Genomic DNA, 19,907 nt, shown 5'->3' with positions numbered 1-19,907 from the left:
GTATGTGCTTTCTGTGATATTTTTCTGCAGCAGTTTCAGAGTACCCTGCTAATTTGACTACAACAATAAACCTCTGTGCCCTAAATAAAAACCCTGAGCACCTGGTTCTCTCTACCAACACTATCTCCCTCTCTTTCACTGTTTTGCCCTTTTTTTTCCTGTCTAGAAAGAGTAAAATAAATTTTCTTCTTTCTACTGTAATCCTGTTTTTTTTTTTTTTTTTTTTTTGAGACAGGGTCTCACTTTGTCATACTTGGTAGAGTGCCGTGGCATTACAGGAGCCTGACACAACACTCCACTATTTTTAGAGAAGGGGTCTCGCTCTGGTTCAGGCAATCCACCCGCCTCAGCCTCCCAGAGTGCTAGGATTACTGGCATAAGCCACTGCGCCGGCCCTACCCTAATCTTTGTCTGGAGAAACCTTTCTCAAAACCCGTGTTCAGGCCGGGTGTGGTGGGTCACACCTGTAATCCTAGCACTCTGGGAGGCTGAAGCAGGTGGATTGCTTGAGCTCACGAGTTCAAGCCTGAGCAAAAATTGAGACCCCATCACCACTAAAACTAGAAAAATTGAGGCAAGAAGATCACTTGAGCCCAAGAGTTGGAGGTCACTGCGAGCTATGACACCACAGCACTCTATCCGTGTGTCATATTTCTTATTTTTTCTCATCTTTGTTCATTCTTTTTTCCTTAACTTAGCTAGCACTTTGTCTATTTTATGTAATTGTTCTCTAAGTACCAGCGTTCTTATCCATTTAGTGCTCAGTGCTACGTGTGGTGGTAATAAACTCTGTGGGCTGCAGTATGGCACTTAGCAAGACCTTCACTGAGTGGTGACTGTCCTTTGTATGTCAGGGTTGGCAACAGGGAACACGGCTACAGAACTGAGCTCCCTGGTGTTAATGGTGACAGTAGGATTGCAAAGTAGCAGAGGCCAGACGGGGGCACTTTAACATCAGAATTGTTAGTATCCTCTTTCTCCTAATGATGCTGTTAAGTAAGGCTTATGTGTATTTCTTTTTCCTTCTTTCTCTATTGACTGAGTTTTGAGGGTATATAGAAAAAAATGGACTTATACAGCTTGTATTATCCTCTGGGGACTGCAAGTGCTCTTTGTAATGATAAAATGTTGAAGGTGTTTGTGGAAGGCACTGTCAATACCCTACTGGCATCCCTTTACTACTTCAGTGTACGTGGTCCTACTTCTAACCGCCAGTATCTGCACTCCTTGGCCTGAGCGCTTTCTTTGGCTACTTGACTACAGTTTTCCATTCACGGGGCAGTTCAAAGTGCTAGGGAATTCGTGCTCCATAGCCAGAGCAGCTCCAACCAATAGCTGGTAAGTTTTGTGTCTAGATACCCCAGCTCCGTCACATCTGTGCAAGATAACCCTGAGGTGTGTAATTCACACCACTCCCAGAGTCTCTCTAGCAGAATTAAGTTCTTGAATTAAGCCTGATGACACACAATTTCACTGGCTGCTTTTCTATCCTCGTCTCATCTCCCCACTTCCCAGCCAGTGTTTTCTTTCACCTCCCAATAAACTCCTTCTACTCAGATCCTTGTCTCTGGGTCTACTTCAGAGGAAACTAAAACAAGTTAGAGTTGTGTTGAGACTGAGAGGCAAGGATGTCCACTATTCTGTTACTAGTCACCATTGTACCATAGGTCCTGAGTTATGTACTAAAGCAAGAAAAGGATTAAAAGATAGAAGGCTTGGGAAGGGAGGAGCAAAACTTCCTTTTGATATGATTTGTTATGTAGAAAATCCAAAAGTTAAACTATTTGAATTAAAGAAAGAGTTTATAAGGGTAACTGGCCAAAAAACCAATATACAAAAATCAATTCTATTTCTATGTACCAACAATGAATGGGTAGAAAATGAAATTTTAAAAGGTTTACCTCTACCAAGCATAAAAATCAAGTATCTGGCGGCAACTGTGGCTCAAAGGAGTAGGGCGTCAGCCCCATATGCTGGAGGTGGCAGGTTCAAACCCAGCCCTGGCCAAAAACTGCAAAAAAAAAAAAAAAAGATATATATATATATGTAAATCAAGTATCTGTGAATAAGTAGAAAAGATATTTAAGATCTCCTCAGAGAAAATGTTTATGAAAGTCCAGTAATTCGGAAAGTGTGTCTTGTTGTGCATGTGAAATTCAATATTGTAAAAATGTCAGTTATCCTCCAAATTGATATGCATATTCAGTGCAGTCCTAATAAAAACATTAACCAATTCTCTCCCTCCCCTTGCTTTTCTTTTTCTTTTGTGGCTGTTGACAAGCTGATTCTGTTTTGTAGCCAAGATTTGAAGAAGACAGCTACCCTACCAGTTGTCAGATCTTTTTTTTTTTTTTTGTAGAGACAGAGTTTCACTATATGGCCCTTGGTAGAGTGCCGTGGCCTCACATAGCTCACAGCAACCTCCAACTCTTGGGCTTAAGCGATTCTCCTGCCTCAGCCTCCCAAGTAGCTGGAACTACAGGCGCCCGCCACAACACCCGGCTATTTTTTTTGTTGCAGTTTGGCCGGGGCCGGGTTTGAACCCGCCACCCTCGGTATATGGGGCCGGCACCTTACCGACTGAGCCACAGGCGCCACCCCAATTGTTAGATCTTATTACAAAGCTGTAGTAATTAAGATAGTGTATGATTGGTTCAAGGATAGACAGGTCAATGGAACAGAGTAGAGACAAATGAGTTTATGATACTTGGTTTATGACAAAAGTGGCAATTCAGATGGTCTTTTCAAAGGGCTGCACTACGAAAATTGGATATCTATACTGGAAAATGAAATTAGAAACCTACCTCCTGTAATACACAAATCAATTACAAGTGGATTTTAGACCTAAATATAAAAGGCAAAACAACAAAACTTCTAGAAAATATTAGAGAACACCTTTATGACCTTGGTTAGGGGAAATTTTAAGAAGGCTACAAAACCCAGCTAAGCATACATGAAAATGTTGGCAACACGACATTGTTAAAATTAAGACATTGTTAGGAGAATTAGCAGACCAAGTGAAGCAAGGTGTTTGCAGCATGCCTAACTGACACAGGGCACATATTTGAAGTCTATGTAGACCTACAAGTCAATAAGAAAAGGCAGACATCTAAAGGAACAATGGCAAAAGTACTTGAACAGGCATTTCACTAAAGAGGAAATCCAAACGGCAATTACATGTATAAAACTGTTCTCAATATCATTAGTCATCAGAGAATGACTGAGAGGCAAGGATGTCCACTATTCTGTTACCTGTGAAATTGACCAGGTTTAACCATTTTGATATTAAAAAGCCAATTTCATATTGCTTAACTTAATACAAATTAAAACCATGATAGGCATCACTACATTTCTTCCTTTTTTTTTTTTCTTTTTGAGACAGAGTCTCACTGTGTCGCCCTTAGTACAGTGCTGTGGTGTCACAGCTCACAGCAACCTCAAACTTTCTGGCTCAAGTGATTCTCTTGTCTCAGCCTCCTGAGGAGCTGGAACTACAAGTGCCCACCACACCACCCAGCTATTTTTTTTAGAGACAGGGTCTTGCACTGACTCAGGCTGCTCTCGAACCTGTGAGCTGAGGCACTCCGCCTGCATCGGCCTCCCAGAGTGCTAGGATTATAGGCGTGAACCACTGCACCCAGCCTACATTTGTATTATAAAAGCTAAAATTTTAAAACCTGACAATACCAAGTGTTGATGAGGATGTGGAATATCAGAAACTCTCATACATTGTTAATGGAAGTGTAGTTTGATTCTGGAGATCAGATTGGTATTATGCTCACTGACCCAGCCATTGTACTGTAGGTATACACCCTCAGTAAATGCATTCCCGTGGGCACCAGTAGCCATGTATAAGAATGTTCATAGCATCACTGTTCATGAGAATCCCAAACTAGAAACAACCCAAGCATCCATAAACAATACAATAGATGCTTGGGAAAAAAGCACAGCCTTTTGTTGGCCCTGAAAATTCTACAATTTGGGGACTTTCTTCTAGTAGATGAATACAAAATTATAAATACAAAATTTAGCATGAAAGCACATACTTAATCAGAGCAAGAACAAATATTTAAGGAAAGAGTAATGCCAATTCTTCACAAACTCTTCCAAAAAGTAAAAGAAGAGTGAACAGCTTCCCAACTCATCCTATGCAACTAACATTATTCTGATACCAAAATTAGACAGAGATATCACAAGATAAGGGAAATAATTTATCCTTTATGAATATAGATACAAAAATCCTTAACAAAATAGCAAACTGAATCCTTAAACAAGTAAAAAGGATTATATACCATGACAAAGTGAGATTTATCCCAAGAAGACAAGGTTGATTCAACATATGAAATCAATTAATGTAATACACAATATTAATAAAATAAAGAATAAAAACCACATGATTAGGCATAACTGGAATGAGAAAATATAAGAAATTACTTTTGCAAATCATATACACATTTTTGGTCATGTGAACACACTCCTAAAGCTCCCCCCAGAACCTTCAAAGGAGTCTGTGAAAATGAGGACCCCTGAAACTTGAAGTTTCACAGTGCATCCAACTCTGAATGTGAATGTGATGGAATCATACAATGTACAATGGTAGACTACACAGCAATGAAAATGAACCAAATATGAGGTCTGACAATTAAGTTCGTGAACTCCCCACCATGCTCTTATGCTGGCAGCACTGTACAAACAACTCAGTGTTGGTTTCATAACCTTGGTCTATCAATGTTTCACAGCTGTGTTCATGTCTACACGTGGTAGTGTCTTGCTGAGTGGCATTCATTATTGTTGTTGCGTGTTTGTGTGCCATATGATAACAGTACTGATGGTCATTTCAGAACAGAAATTCCAAAATTGCAGGGTGGTGCCTGTGGCTCAGTGAGAAGGGCGCTGGCCCCATATACCAAGGGTAGCGGGTTCAAGCCCTGCTCTGGCTAAACTGCAACAAAAAAAAAATAACCGGGCGTTGTGGCAGGAGCCTATAGTCCCAGCTACTCGGGAGGCTGAGGCAAGAGAATCGCTTAAACCCAAGAGCTGGAAGTTGCTGTGAGCTGTGATGCCATAGCACTCTACTGAAGGTGACAAAGTGAAACTCTGTCTCTAAAACAAAAAAAAGAAAGAAAAAAAGAAAAAGAAATTCCAAAATTGCTTTAAAGGGCAGACTAGAAACTGGTGTTGGTGCCTAGTTTACCAAGGGGAGTGCTTTAAAGGTGACCATTGTGATATTTAGCAATGAAGTATGTAGCACTTTTTCTAGGATGAATTCTCAACTTAGTTGTCAGACCTTGTATAGACATTCAAAAATATGAGTGAGTTTTTAAAACATAACATTGAATTAAAGAAGTTAGCACAAAATAATACATACTGTATCTGATAGGTTGAATAATGTCTCCCTGAAACCTTAGAATGTATCCTAATTTGGAAATAGGGTTTTTTCAGATAAAATTAGTTAAGAATCTTCTTTTTTTTCTTTTGAGACAGAGTCTCACTCTGTTGCCCAGACTTGAGTGCCATGGCATCAGCCTAGTTCACAGTAACCTCAGAATCCTGAGTTCAAATGATCCTCCTGCCTCACTCCCTTGAGTAGCTGGACTCTAGGTGCTTGCCATGATGCTCAGCTAATTTTTCTATTTTTAGTAGAGATGGGGTCTCACTATTGCTCAGGCTGGTCTCAAAGTGATCCTCCTGTTTCAGGCTCACAGAGTGTTAGAATTACAAGTGTGAGCCACCTTGCCTGGCCTAGTTAAGGATCTTGAGATGAAATCATCTTGGACTTTAGGGTGAAGTCTGAATCCAATGACTGGTATCTTTATAAGAGTAAAGAGGGAAGAAAAGACCATGTGAAGACGAAGACAGAGATTGAAGTGATGTCGTCACCGCCAAGAAATGCCAGATGCCATCAGAAGCTGGAAAAGGCAAAGGAAGACCTTCCCTAGAGCCTGTGGGGAGAGCATGTCCCTGCTGACACCTTGATTTTGAACTTTTGATTGCCAAAACTGTGAAATGTCTTCTTGAAATCACTGAGCTGGTGGTAATCAGTTATGGCAGCCACAGGAAACTAATATGCTATATAATTACATTTCTCCATACTATTTGTTAGAAATACATACTTATGTTGCCAAAAAGCAAACATAGGGAAAGATGTTATGACCACAAACTCAGGAAAGTGATTAACTTTGAAAAAAATTGAGAGAGAGGGAAGTTTGTAACCTGGAAATGACAAGCAAGATACTCTCGCCTGGTGTACAGGAGGAAAAATATCTTTTCTCTCTACCCACCTTTGAGTTCACTGGCTGGGGCCCTTGTCAGGAAAGACAGATTAACAAGAAACATACAAATTTATTTAATTTAAGTTAGATGTGTACGTGACACTGGGGTCTTTATAAGGAAATGAAGACCTGAAGAAACAGTTAAACTGGCTGTTTTTATACTTGGTTAATGCAGAATGGAAAGTTATGGAAAACTATGATAGGTGAAAAAAAAGAAAGACAAGTAAATGAGCTAAAGGTAATAAGCTGGGGGAAATTTAGCAAGGCCCATTTGTTCATTCCCCTCTTTGTGTCCCTGTGTCTTCAGAGATAAAAATGTGCCTTTTCTCCAGGTATAGGCGGGGCACCTCTCAGGCACAGGCCTTGTGAGCTGCTTCAGGGGAGAAAGGTAGAGGGAGATCAGAGAAATTATCCTGCTCATTTTGTTCCTCAAATTCCTTCACCTTAAAATATTCAATGTGCCAGGGGGACATATTTTGAGGTAGCATGTCCTGAAGCCCATAATTCCTCTTTCTAAAATTCTCAAGAAGTTTCATAGTCCCAAAGCTGAGTTGGTGGAATGTCCCATAACCCACTGAGTCAGTCTCTCAGTTCTAGGAATGGGTCCAGTTAAACAGCTGTGTCTCAGTTCAAGGGATGATATTGCAGGTGGGCTCCCATTGCCTTTAGTAAAAGGCATTTTTATGGAAATAAAATTTTTTTAAAAAACGTTAATGGGTAAAGCAAACTACAAACTCAGTTTTTTAGCCTAGGTAACAGTCATTTGAGATTTTTAGAAGTTATGATCAAAGCATCTTCAGATGGAGTAAAGACAGGCAGTGGCAATCTGACAGGTCTTCCTGGTTTTCAGTTTGAATGTGCCTCGTGATGTCAGTAGGCATTTTGGTGAAGTTTCTGAGTGGCCCCCATAGTAATAGGCTCAAAAGCTGTTCATACATGATTTTTTGGGGTGATGTCTCTGAACTTAATATCAAGTTGTCCAACTTTAACCAACAGGGCTTCAGGAAAAGGGCAGGATTTTTTTTTTTTTTTTGAGACAAGAGTCTCACTGTGTCACCCTTGGTAAAGCGCTGTGGCATCACAGCTCACAGCAACCTCTAACTCTTGGGCTTAAGTAATTCCCTTGCCTTAGCCTCCTAAGTACCTGGGACTACAGGCACCTGCCACAACACCCAGCTATTTTTTGGTTGCAGTTGTCATTGTCATTTAACTGGCCCGGGCCGGGTTCCAACACACCAGCCTCAGTGCATGTGACCAGCACCATAACCACTGTGCTACGGTTGCCAAGCCAAAAAACAGGCAGTTTTTTAAAAATTTCAGATTAAGATGAGGGTACGTTTTTTGCCTTTGTAAGGCAGAGTACATGTTGTAGCTGAGCCCTTCACCCAGGACGGATGCCACATACCCTTACGTTGTGCCCAGTTAGGTGAGAGCTTACCAATCCTCCTCCCGCTTCTCCTCAGCCCTGCACCCTTCTCCCCCGGCCCCCACTTGAGTTCAATTGTGTTTTTCTTTCCTGTGGGCTTATAGTTGTTTGTCTACTGGTTTCATATTAGTACTGAGTACATTGGTTACTTCCTTTTTCATTCTTGTGATACTTTACTAAGGAGAATGTTCTTCAGCTCCATCCAAGTTAATACAAAAAATGTAAAGTCTCTGTCTTTTTTAATGGCTGAATAGTATTCCATGGTATACATATACTACAGTTTATTAATTCATTTATGGGTTGATGGGCACCTGGGTTGATTCCACATCTTGGTGATGGTGAATTGAGCTATGACAAACAATCTAGTCAAATGTTCTTATGGTAAAATGATATTTTTTCTTCTGAGTAGATACCTAATAATGGGATTACAGATCCAATGAAAGGTCTATGTTTAGCTCTTTGAGGAATCTTCATACTTCTTTGCAAAGAGGCTGTATTAGATTGCAATTCTACCAACAGTGTATAAGTGCTCCAAAGGAGTAGTTTTAATTTCTAAGGATTCCAAGTCAGAAGGGTGAGAGGAAAATTGGAAACACTAATTTGAAGGTTTGTAGCCAGACATTGAAGAAAACTGAAATAACTCAGGATCCAGTCTAGTTTATAGGAAGATGTCAAAACCTTAAAGGCAATGAACAGACTAGAATTTAATACACACAAGGGGTGCTATAGTTTTCTATTGAAGCACAATTTTTCTCTCTACAGTCACCCTCCATTTTTATCAGACAATCAAACTAAGATTAATTGTTTACAAGTCTAGTCTCAATATGCTTGAACTGATTATTTACATAATTTCAGTGAGACTGACCACATAGGCCCTTTTTTTGTCTGTTTTCTTTTGTTGGAAATTTTCATAAGGAATATTAGACTGGACTTTTAAAAACTTCCTGATGGCGAGACAAATCAAAGACTAGCCATCAGACTTTGCCTGTAATCCTATAGATTTTGGCAAATTCCTCTCTTCATAAGGTCCCCAAATTATCCTGAGGTTTCTGGGCCTGCCAGGAAATGACCCTTTTTTTGGAGACAGAGTCTCACTCTGTCACCCTGGGATCAAGTGCCTTGTGTCCTCATAGCTCACAAGAACTTCAGACTCCTGCGTTCAAGTGACCCTCATGCCTCAGCTTCCTGAGTACCTGAGATTACAGGTGTGTGCCACTATACCCAGTTAATTTATCTATTTTTATTTATTTTACTTTTATTCTTGAGACAGAGTTTCACTATACTGTCCTCAGTAGAGTGCTGTAGCGTCACAGCTCACAGCAACATCAAACTCTTGGGCTTCAGTGATTCTCTTGCCTCAGCCTCCCAAGTAGCTGGGACTACAGGTGACTGCCACAATGCCTGGCTATTTTTTGGTTGAAGTTGTCATTGTTGTTTTTAGCAGGCCCGAGCCAGCTTCAACCCTGCCAGCCCCTGTGTATGTGGCCAGCTCCCTAGCTGAGAGAGGATAGCCGAGAACTGTGAGGTCCAGGAGAACAGGTCTTCTCAAGGAGACCACAAGGATACACCTTGGGGTCCTCTCCATGGTGACTCAGCTCTTGGGAATTTGTAAACTTAACTTCCTGGACTTGGAAATTTCCAAGTTCTGTGACATCCTGTAGTACTGTAGGGGCTGGAACAGCATCTCCCACTTAATTCTAACTGTCCAATGAGAAGGGTACCTGTGGGGTGGAACTTTTTGACTGCCGTTAAAAAGGGAAAGACCAAGCCAGTGGGGGAGCACAGCCACTTGGAATTCTACGTGTAAGCTCCTGGCTGGTGAACAAAGCCCTTCCTCTTATAAACATGGTGTTTGGGTGCTCTTTCTCTCCGTTGGGCCTCGTCTTCCTACAACATAGCCACTGAGCTACAGGCACAGAGCCCAATTTTTCTATTTTTAGTAGAGAGAGGATCTTGCTCTAGCTCAGGCTGCCCTCAAATTCCTGAGCTTAAAGCAAGACACCCACCTAGGCCTCCCAGAGTGCTAGGATTACAAGTGTGAGCCACCCACCAGCCACCCACCAACCTGGCCAGGAAATGACCTTTCTTGTTCATCTATAACTTCAGGAACAGTGTAAGTAAGGTAGGCTTTTCTAAGAGGGCTTTATAAGACTGACCCTTTCTCAACCTTAGTTGCTTAAAACCGTCTGGGTCACATCTGATTTTATGCATCATTCTCAAATATGTCATGCCAGGCAAAGTCTGGGTAATATAATCAATGCTTCAAAATTGTGTTCTGGCACAAGGAGAACAAATTCCTACTGAACTTATGCAAAAAACTATATAGCCATGAAAATAAGAATTCTCACTAACAGTTTCCAAATTCTGAAAGGATTGAGTAGGGAGAAAAAGTAATTGCTTCATGTTTGCCTACAAAGGCATATTTTATTGAATTGCTGTATGTGATAGATAGCTTAAGAGACAAAGGTTTCTTAAATCTGGAAGACGAAACATTAAAGAATCAGCATGATCAAACAAAAAAATCATTAAAAAATTATAATCATCCTCATTGGTTCATTTAGTCCCATGTAATTAATTTTTGTTCTGCTTGGATGTGGGTTAGCAGTTTTACGAATCCATCGGCTTATTCATTAGTTATAGAAATTCTTATTCAGCCCAGTGGCATGGTCACAAAGTTACGTGAGTGATGTCTTCAGGAAGCATTTGCACCTGTCGCTGATTGTAAGTGCCTTCAGAGTAGAAGCAGAGTAAAACGATAGCTGTCTATGAATGACAAGACTTAAAATGGCCATGGTTAAAATCTCCTGACAGTTCATTTAATAAGGAGATTTAGTGATTTCTGTGGCATACAACACTTTAACCTAGTAACCAGGCAACAAGGGTACTGGAAAATTTTTACAAACTTCACACAATTTCTGAACTATTTACATTAATGGTAGGGTTGACCTGCCCAGGTAGAACTGACCTGCCCAGGAAGAATCGAGGGCATGTCCCACCCAGGAAGTAATGAATGTACCAATCCCTGCCTCTCCAACCCTTTACCTCCCCATCTGCTATCGCCCACGTGTGGAATTCCTTTTCTGATTTCACCCCTGTACTCAGGTGGAACAAAGGCCACATTGACCACACAGAACCAGGACTCTATTTTCCTTTCTGATTTCTTTTTTTTTTTTTTTTTTTTTTTTTTTTGGCCGGGGGCTGGGTTTGAACCCGCCACCTCCGGCATATGGGACCGGCGCCCTACCCGCTGAGCCACAGGCGCCGCCCTTTCCTTTCTGATTTCATTCACCTGCACTCAGGTGGCATAAAGGTCACATTGACCACACAGAACCAGGACTCCATTTTCCTTTCTGATTTCATTCACCTGCACTCAGGTGGCATAAAGGCCACATTGACCACACAGAACCAGGACTCCATTTTCCTTTCATCTCTCACCTTGGAATAATCTTTCATCCTTGGGTCCATAACCTCTCAATTAACAGTATATGTAACATAAAGAAGATTTAGCATTACTTATTTGACAATGCTTCCCATGTAATTTAACATGCCAAATAAACTTAATTAGCTTAAGATCTGACTTCTACAAGGTGAGAAATAAATTCGTGGGGATAACACAGGGTTTCCCTGGGAAATCTCAAAGCTAGTCTTGTTGCAGGAAGACAAGGCCCAATGGAGAGAAAGAGCACCCGAAAGAACACCATATTTTAGAGGAAAAAGGCTTTGATTCAGCTGGCAGAGCAAATGGCATAGAATAATTCAAAATGGCCACACTCGCCTACTGGCTTGGTCTTTCCCTTTTTATCTCTAGTCAAAAGTTCCAACCCACAGGTACCTTTATTATTGGTCAGAGAAATAAGGACCAATCGGGAGAAGCTGTTCCAGCCCCCACAGAACTACAAGATTTCAAAGAAGTGGAAATTTCCAGGACCCAGGAAGTAAAGTTATAAATTCCTAAGAGCTGAGTACCATGGAGAGGACCCTGTAGATGTATCCTTGGGGTCTCCTTAAGTAGACCTCTGTTCTAGACCTCATCCTTCCCAAGTATCCTCTATCATTCCCCCCTTTTGAAATTCCATATATATTTTAATTTGGGGTCTCAATTTGAGGTCAAAAGGACAAAAGACTTCATTTAGAATTTGATTTTGGAAAGTCAATCAAAAATATCAAAAGTTTTGCAAACTTGATTAAGTAGGATCACAGATCATTATAAAACAGTACCTGCTTACCTATTTATTTTTATTTTTATTTTTTCTGCTTACCTATTTAACTAAAATAACAAAGATGTAAAAGGTCAATACGGAAGATAACATAGTTATGAATAAAACATAGCTCTTTTTTTTTTTGCAGTTTTTGACCAGGGCTGGGTTTGAACCCGCCACCTCCGGCATATGGGGCCGGCACCCTACTCCCTTGAGCCACAGGCGCCGCCCTAAAACATAGCTCTTTTAATATTGAGAAGATTCCAGTTAAAGGTCAGACCGCCTGTCACTGTCAACCAACATACAGAGATGAGGACAGGTCCACCTAACTTTATTTCCTCTGAAGGCCAAGATTCTGGAGAACAGTGGGAATAGCCTCTCCAAGACTGTTATTTCCAAAATCACAGTTTTATGCATGAAAGTTCAAAGTAAAAACCATGTTAATCTTTATCTTAAACAACAATAATCAGCATAACCCGTGACCCAAAACAACATTACAGTTCAAAAGTTAATTTCCTAAATCAATCCTCCTTAACTAATCAAGATGGGCTTCTTTAGTGTGGGAACTAAATTTACAAAACAGTAAGAATGGGAGACAAGAGGTGCAGGTCACATAGGACCTAAACCCACCAGCCCAGGTGTATCATATTGGCCCTAGACTGACTCACTCCATCTTGTTCTCTCTACATGTGCTTTAAATAGCCCACTGCAACCTCAAATTCCTGGATGCAAGTGATCCCAAAGTGCTGAGATTACAGGCATCAGCCATCACACCCAGCCAAGTGTACTGCTAATACAAAAGCTAATTTTTTTTAAAAAGAATCTTATAAATAAATTCATCTAATCTTAGCCAGATTTAGTAATGAGTGTACCAATCCCTGCCTCTCCAACCCTTTACATCCCCATCTGCTATCGCCCATGTGTGGAATTCCTTTTCTGATTTCCACCCACCTGCCCCCAGGTGGAATCATACAAGTCTCTCTCATGTGAACAATCAGTCATTCTACTTTAGGACAAAATTACTCTCTCTTTCTCTCTCTCACATTTTTGGAGACAGTGTCTCACTTTAATTGCCCTGGGTAGAGTACTGTGGCATCATAGTTCACAACAATCTTGAACTCTTGGGTTCAAGCGATCCTCTGACTTCAGTCTCCTGAGTAGCTGGGACTATAGGTACCACCCATGACACCCAGCTAGTTTTTCTATTTTATTTTATTTTATTATTGAGACAGAATCTCACTTTGTCCCCCTCAGTAGAGTGTTGTGGCATCATAGCTCACAGCAACCTCAAACTCTTGGGGCTGAAGAGATTCTTTTGTCTCAGCCTCCCTAGTAGCTGAGACTACAGGCACCCGCCACAACACCTGGGTTTTTTTGTTTGTTTGTTTGGGTTTTTTTTTGTTTGTTTGTTTGTTTGTTTTTTGTAGAGACAGAGTCTCACTGTACCGCCCTCGGGTAGAGTGCCGTGGCATCACACGGCTCACAGCAACCTCTAACTCTTGGGCTTACTCGATTCTCTTGCCTCAGCCTCCTGAGCAGCTGGGACTACAGGTGCCCACCACAACGCCCAGCTATTTTTTTTGTTGTTGTTGTTGCAGTTTGGCCGGGGCTGGGTTTGAACCCGCCACCCTCGGCATATGGGGCCGGCGCCCTACTCACTGAGCCACAGGCACCACCCTGTTTTTTTGTTGTTGTTTGTTTGTTTAGCAGGCCCTAGCCAGGTTTCAACACACCAGCCCCAGGAGCATGTGGCCAGTACCTTAACCGCTGAGCTATAGGTGCCCCTAGTTTTTCTTTTTTTTTTTCTTTTTTGCAGTTTTTGGCCGGGGCTGGGTTTGAACCCACCACCTCCGGAATATGGGGCCAGCGCCCTACTCCATTGAACCACAGGCGCCGCCCAGTTTTTCTATTTTTAATAGAGACAAGGGGTCTCACTCTTGCTCAGGCTGGTCTCAAACTCCTGCACTCAAGCAATCCACCCGCCTTGGCCTCCCAAAGTGCTACTACTCTCTTTCTCTTAACAAAAACAGGTTCCTCATACTTTGCATACTTTGCAAATGAAGTTGTTTCCCTCCATCCTATTTTTTCTAATAGCTTAATTTACTGACAACTCTGAAGAGCTAAAGACATTCCTGCCTTCTTTTCTTTTCTTTCTTTCTTTTTTTTTTTTTTTTGTAGAGACAGAGTCTCACTTTATGGCCCTCGGTAGAGTGCCGTGGCCTCACACAGCTCACAGCAACCTCCAACTCCTGGGCTTAAGCGATTCTCTTGCCTCAACCTCCCGAGTAGCTGGGACTACAGGCGCCCACCACAACGCCCGGCTATTTTTTGGTTGCAGTCCGGCCGGGGCCGGGTTTGAACCCGCCACCCTCGGTATATGGGGCCGGCGCCTTACCGACTGAGCCACAGGCGCCGCCCTTTTTTTTTTTTTTTTTTTTGAAACAGTGTTTCCCTCTGTTACTCAGACTGATCTCAAACTCCTGGCTTTAAGTGATGCCCCCACCTCAGCCTTCCAAAACTCTGGCATTATAAGCATAAGCCACTTTGTCCGGCCCACCAACAAGTTTAAAATGAGGTTTATTTGCCAAGATTTTCCTAGGTCACATGAAATAAAAACATTTGTGTTAGTTTCCGTGTTTCTGAGAGTTTTAGGAATACTTAATGTATACAGATGTATTTTTAAGCTAATCTGAAAACTCCTTTAAGGGATTTTATAAATTAATTTGGTAGCATCATCTGGGGGTAGAAAAATTCATGCATACATAACATATATTATACATAAATATACATGATAGGGCCAAATGCAGGGACCCGCCCAAATAGAACTGTCTGGCCCAGGAAGGAATGAGTGCGCCAATCCCCTCCCCATCGACTCTGATGTTCTTAACCCACATGCTGACTTCTTTTTCAAACTCAGCCCTTATACCCGAGTGAATAAAGACCACGTTCCCCACACAGAACCTGGACTCTGCTTCCCTTCGTTCATATCTCGGAATAACCTCTCATTTTCAGCCCTAACTTCTCAATATACACAGAGGAAATGGAGATCTTATGGCTTTCATTTTTTTTTTTATTTTGGCCATAAGTCAGTATAATACAGTAATATAAACTCACTGGTTTATAGTCATTTTATATTTAATATATTTACATTATATTTATATAATTTTTATCTGAATTGTGTTTCTGGCAAATGGAACAAGTTGACATTGGCTACTCAATATAAAAACGAATGTGTTTTACCAGTGTTTGTGAAGAAGGATTTTAAGATTTTCATTTGTCCTGACATGTAATCTTACGGAGATTGTGGAACAAATTTTAGACAAGTAACCGAGGAGACATGAGTGGCTGTCTGAATGTCCACCTCTAAGTTCCATCTGAGTGGATAGGACACCCAATCCATTTCCAGTTAGGCTTTTTCCTTTTCATCCTCAGGTAGTGACTTTTGGGGGATCTGAGTTTCTTGAGAGCAGGGGGGCTAAAGTTCAAGTGACTGAGGGGCTAGAATGAAGAGGGGTCTAGCAAAGGTGGACAGAATGATGGAGGTGGTCCTTGAAGGGCAACCTATCAAAGGATTCAGGGAACTGAATGGAAGATGGAAGGTGGCAAAGGAGGAAGGAAGGAAGAGCAGCAGCAGAAGGGGAGGTCTTTGGCTTCCCAAAGAGGCCAATCACATTCCAAAGTATTCTAGCAAAATCATGACAACAAGAAGGAAGTGGACAGAATTGCCCAGAAATAGAGTCAGCAGGGGGTTAAGAGGAAGGTCCAGTTGACTGCAAAGTTCCCATGGTAGGATGAGGGTCAAACAAACAGAACAGAGGTCCTTTAAAAATCCCTAGGCTCGGCTCGGCACCTGTGGCTCAAGGGGCTAAGGCGCCAGCCACATACACCTGAGCTGGCAGGTTTGAATCTGGCCCAGGCCCACCAAACAACAATGCCAGCTGCAACCAAAAAATACCCGGGCAGTGTGGCAGGCACCTGTAATCCCAGCTACTTGGGAGGTGGAGGCAGGAGAATGGCTTGACACCAGGAGTTGTAGGTTGCTGTGAGCTGTGATGCCCCAGCACTCTACCCAGGGTGACAGCTTGAGGCTCTGTCTCAAAAAAAAAGGGAGCGGTGCCTGCGGCTCAAGGAGTAGGGCGCCGGACCCACATACCGGAGGTGGCGGGTTTAAACCTGGCCCCGGCCAAAAACTGCAAATAAAATAAAATAAAATAAAATGGATCAATAGCAAAACAACTATAAAAAGAAAAAAGAAAGAAATCCCTAGGCTCTGAATATCTGCCTCCATTTAGGCCAATGATCTTCTGATCTTATGCACCTCTTTTTTAAAAATCCTTTCAAATATATTTGATTATTGGGTTTCAGCTAGGACAAACAGTAAACATAATTGGCAGTATTAAACTCCATTTTTGATTTTTTTTTTTTTTTTTTTTTTTTTTTTGGCCAGGGCTGGGTTTGAACCTGTACCTGTGGCATATGGGGCCAGCGCCCCACTCTGTTCAGCCACAGGTGCCACCTAATTTTTAATTTTTCTTTTAAACCAGAGGTGTTTATCAGGTGACTTCAAACCAAAACCAATAAGCCTTTTATAATTTGACTGTGAAAGCAAGAAGCATTCCAAAAAGGGTACAAAAGATGTAGCCCTGGCAAAGTCCAAACCCACTCCTAGAGATAGCCATAAAAAAGAAAGATGGTGCCTGTAGCTCAATGGGTAGGGGTGCTGTCCACAATACACTCAGGCTGGTGGGTTCGAACCTGGCCCAGGCCAGCCCAGCAACAATGACAACTGCAACAAAAAAATAGCCGAGTGTTGTGGCAGGCGCCTGTAATCCCAGCTACTTGCGAGGCTAAGGCAAGAGAATCGCTTAAGCCCAAGAGTTTGATGTTGCTGTGAGCTGTGACGCCACTGCACTCTACTCAGGGTGACATAGTGAGACTCTGTCTCAAAAAAAAAAAGAAAAAGAAGGAAAGACTTAGATATCAGGAGCAGCAGCACAGCCCCCAGGATGCTAGTTACAAATGGGTTACAACCCTCATTTCTGTCCAGACATATCCTTAGGGCCTAGACCTGATGTTGGCCACCTGGACATGCAAGAATCAATAACTTGCACACCCCATCAGGTAGAAGCCAAGCCATGCTCTCAGAACACAAAATGAGACAAACTGGAAAGCAGTAGCTGCCCCTGGGAAGGAAAGGATCAATAATCAATGGGCATCTCAAAACCAAATGTAGGAACTCACAATCCACAGAATTATTATAGGTATTTTTCACCTGCTAATTGAATTAAGAAAGGAAGGGAAAGAAGTTTTCACCTTCCTCTCTTTTTTTTTTTGTAGAGACAGAGTCTCACCCTATGGCCCTCGGTAGAGTGCCGTGGCCTCACACAGCTCACAGCAACCTCCAACTTCTGGGCTTAAGCGATTCTCTTGCCTCAGCCTCCCGAGTAGCTGGGACTACAGGCGCCCGCCACAACGCCCGGCTGTTTTTTTTTTGGTTGCAGTTTGGCCGGGGCCGGGCTTGAACCCGCCACCCTCGGTATATGGGGCCGGGCTTGAACCCGCCACCCTCGGTATATGGGGCCGGCGCCTTACCGACTGAGCCACAGGAGCCGCCCACCTTCCTCTCTTGACAGGGCACTAGGAGAGCTGACTTCGGTAAGAATCCTTACCTTTTATTGGTTTTCATTAGTTTTCCCCAGATCCCATCTGCAGGCTCCAGAGGGAGTGAGATGTCCCAGCTGTCCCTTCCGGGTTGCCAGAAACTGCCAGAGAGGAAAAATATCTTTTCCTTCTACCTCTCTTGGGTTCATTGGCTGGAGCCCCAGTAGCACAAGACAGATTAACAAGAAAAAATCATATAGGTTTATTTATGTAACACAGAAGCTTTCATAAGGAAATGAAGACCTGAAGAAAGTTAAACGTGAATGTTTTTTAGAGTAGGTTTGATGAAAAATGGAGAGTAGTGAAAAAAATATGATAGTCCACCTACCCCCCCAAAAGAGTATGAGTAATAGACTGGGGAAACTTAGCAAGGGCCATTTGTTAGGTTCCTCTGTGTCCTCCCGGGATAGGAAAGGCTCCTCTCACAGGAGGATCTTATGACCTGCTTCCCCGAGGAAGGGTGAGCGAAGGTCCGAGGGACTGCTCTGTCCTTCAGGTTAAAATACTCCATATGCCAGGGTGCTATATTTGGGGGTACCACGTGCTGAGCCCCGTCACTGGGTAGAATTTACATGGCTGGCCACTCTAATAATCTGTTGAGCTGTACCTTCATGTTCTATCCGCTTTTATTCATCTGTGTTACTTCCCACAATCAAAGATACTTTTTAAAAAGGGAAAAGAAAAAAGCATAAACTTAGCTCTAAAAGTTGACATCAGAGATATTCTAAATCGAAAGCGGAGAGGAATGGCTTTTAAGGTGATTAGATTATTGGTAGTAAAGTAGCACTTCCTTCTTATCGAATTAACCCTGGATGTTTAGAATTCACACTAGGCAGAGAGACCGGAGAGGTAAATAAACTCCTTTCTTCTGCCGCGCTCCCCTTGTTTTCCCCAGGCCTGCCACAAGGCGACGCTGCTCTCCACCAAACTCTCTCCACCGCGGCCTTTTCGTACAGCTTAGGAAAGACAGAAATGTTCAAATAAAAACGAACAACAACAAAAAAGGGCTTGGCACAGGAGAGCCAAATGCAGAGGACCATCGAGTCACATACCCAGAATGCAAGAGAGAGTTTTTTCCCAGGCTCTAAGTCCTTTCCACATTTATGCAACCCCAGAAATAAGAGGGACTCCTCCCTGGGTCTCCTCACTCCAGGCTCCAGGCTTTCTTCCTTCCACAGAGGCTTTCCTTCACATAGCAGGTGACATTTCTAAGCTTGCACGTGTGTGCCAGCACACATATATACACACAAACACAACATGTACATGCTCGTGCACACACAAATAATCCTACTTACACACACACACCTCACACACATACACGAACATAACATATACCTACACAGATACACACAGATCTACACAGAGACATTTATACACACAAAGACACACAACACATACTCGCAGGCACAAATACATACATGCTCACATACACACAATGTTTGCAAACATACACTCATACAGCCACACACATACATGCACATCTATGCACAGATATACCCACATACACGAACACATATGCTAACATACAAATGTGACATAATGCATATTCATAACCATGTGCACAAAAGCAAATACACACATGCACACACTCAAACACACACATACACAGTGCAAATAATACACATATCTACACATATAACACAAACCTATCCATATATATTCATCCATATATACACATACAAGACCCCAAATATAAATACACATGTATATACGTACAAATTCACAAACATACATTACAAGAGCTGACTTTAGTAAGAATCCTTACTGCACATGACACACATTCCAAGATGACCCCTCCAGTGACCCTCACCTCCTGGTATTCCTGCATTTGTGCAGTCCTCTGCCACAGTGTATCAGCAACGGTCTGTGTGGTCAATAGAATATGGCAGAAATGATGGTATGTGACTTCCAAGACTAGGTTATAAAAACATTGTGACTTTTGCCTCTCTCTGTCAGGTCATCCACTCTGGAGGAAGTCAGCTGCTCTATCATGAGGACGTGCAAGCAGCCATATGGAGAGATTGACTTGGCAAGAAACTGAGACTTCCTGCCAACAGCCAGCACCATCTTGCCAGGAGGATGAGTGAGTCATCTCACAAGTGGATCCTCCAGCCCCAGGCAAGCCTTCAGATGACTGGGGCCAACTGGGTGACGTCTTGACTGCAAATTCATGAGACATCCTGAATCAAAAATAACCAGCTAAGCCTTTCCCAGATTCCCAATCCATAGAAATCGGGAGATAGATGTTTATTGTTTTAAGCTACTAAACTTTGGGGTAAATTTTTATGTAGCAAGAGATAGTGAATACAAATATAGCACATATACACATACACATAGACACACACACAC

The 19,907-nt window shown here is 42.2% G+C and overlaps 1 long non-coding RNA gene across 1 annotated transcript; it reads right to left on the bottom strand.

Annotated features, from left to right (window-relative positions):
* Positions 1-278: 278 nt before the first annotated feature.
* Positions 279-19,529, bottom strand: LOC128590328 (uncharacterized). The gene is made up of 3 exons (XR_008381256.1): positions 19,369-19,529; positions 17,567-17,659; positions 279-2,011 (listed from the first exon to the last, which is right to left on the bottom strand). It is a non-coding gene; the product is annotated as an uncharacterized LOC128590328 (long non-coding RNA).
* Between the last annotated feature and the right edge of the window lie 378 nt (positions 19,530-19,907).

This window comes from Nycticebus coucang, chromosome 7, assembly GCF_027406575.1.
Source record: "Nycticebus coucang isolate mNycCou1 chromosome 7, mNycCou1.pri, whole genome shotgun sequence".
Lineage (NCBI taxonomy): Eukaryota > Metazoa > Chordata > Mammalia > Primates > Lorisidae > Nycticebus > Nycticebus coucang.
This window is presented reverse-complemented; position numbering and strand designations above follow the sequence as displayed.